Below are 1,445 nucleotides of genomic sequence, written 5' to 3' on the forward strand. Positions count from 1 at the left end.
CATCCAGAGCCTCCTATGAGGCTGAGATTAGCAATTTAAAAAAAGAAAATAACCAGCTGACGGCTGCTGTGAAGGACAGAGAGGCAGTTGAGGACTGAACATCTTCAGTGGCTAAATGAGAGATTTTCCCTCCTGGAAAAACTTGATATACTGTATCCCAGAACAGCAGTCACGATTTGCAACTCAAATTCAAGGAAGAAAAAGAGGCCCTTCAAGTTGTGGAAAAAGAGCACCGCCGCTTGTTGCAGGAAAAACATCAGGAGTGGGAGACAACAGAGTGCTGCATGAAGGCTCGCCTGGAAGAGATCAAGAGCCAGCTTTCTCAAAAGAAAAAGAAGAAGAAGTGGTACAGAAGAGTCATGTAATCTAACCCCTAAACTGGCTCCAGAATTCCATGATCAGCAAGATAAAATGAAAACAAAAAAAATTGTACTTGTAGACTGGAAGTAAATCTCAGCATTAATGTTTGAGGGGGCACAAACCACAGTTTGCAATTCAGCATTTGAGACACTGCAGACACAGATTTAGGCAATTTGTGCCAATTCTGTGTGCTCTTAAATGATGATTAGCATTCAAAATGTGGTTCGTGCACCCTCAAATGTTATAACAGAGATTAACTTCCATAACACCCAGCCATCCATGGAGAGGGGCTCGCTCTTTGAATTGCCTTTCGAGGTTTCTTCTCATGTCCTTTAATATTTCCATAACACTCCAGAACTGCAATTCCAACAAATATGCAAATGGTTGTAAAGTATCATCTAATTTAATGAAAAAACAGGAATAATATAAACCTTTTTCAAAAATGAGAGGAACATAAAATGGATTTTCAAAAGTATTGCAAGTAAAGTACAATTATTTTAATTAACAAAAACTACATTCAAACTATTATAACTAGATGGAGAAAGGCTGAGGTAGGTAGCCCGAGAGGAGGTTTGCATTGAAGGCCTTTTGGAAAAGGGTGAGCAGTGTGATGAAAACATACTGAGAAAGCAGAAAAATTACCAGTCAACTGTTTGGACACACTTTGCCACTGAATTCAATTGTAAAGTGTGTCCAAACAGTTAAATGGCAGCGTACACAGCATAAAAAAGCGATCCTTCCAAAAAGAAGTATGTTCTAAGCTGGACTTAAACATCCTGTTGACTCTGCACCTTGATCTCAGCTCCCCTTACTCCTTAGTTTGGGAGCTAACAGCTGTCAGCAGATGATATAAACACCGCAGATGACTCAAATTCCATCCTATCTGTGCTGACACTGAACACTAAAGTAGACGTTTTGATGTAGCTGTATAGGACAGTTTTTTTTGTTTGTTTGTTTTAAATTGACAGATGTATGTAGCGTATACACTACATAGACAATACATACAAAAAAAAGCTTTTCTGAGCTTTGGTAATGTTTTACAAAAATTAAAACTCCATGGCTTAATAATACACAATGGAAAGAGT

The sequence above is a fragment of the Monopterus albus genome, unplaced genomic scaffold (assembly GCF_001952655.1).
Source record: "Monopterus albus unplaced genomic scaffold, M_albus_1.0 scaffold244.1, whole genome shotgun sequence".
Taxonomy (NCBI): domain Eukaryota; kingdom Metazoa; phylum Chordata; class Actinopteri; order Synbranchiformes; family Synbranchidae; genus Monopterus; species Monopterus albus.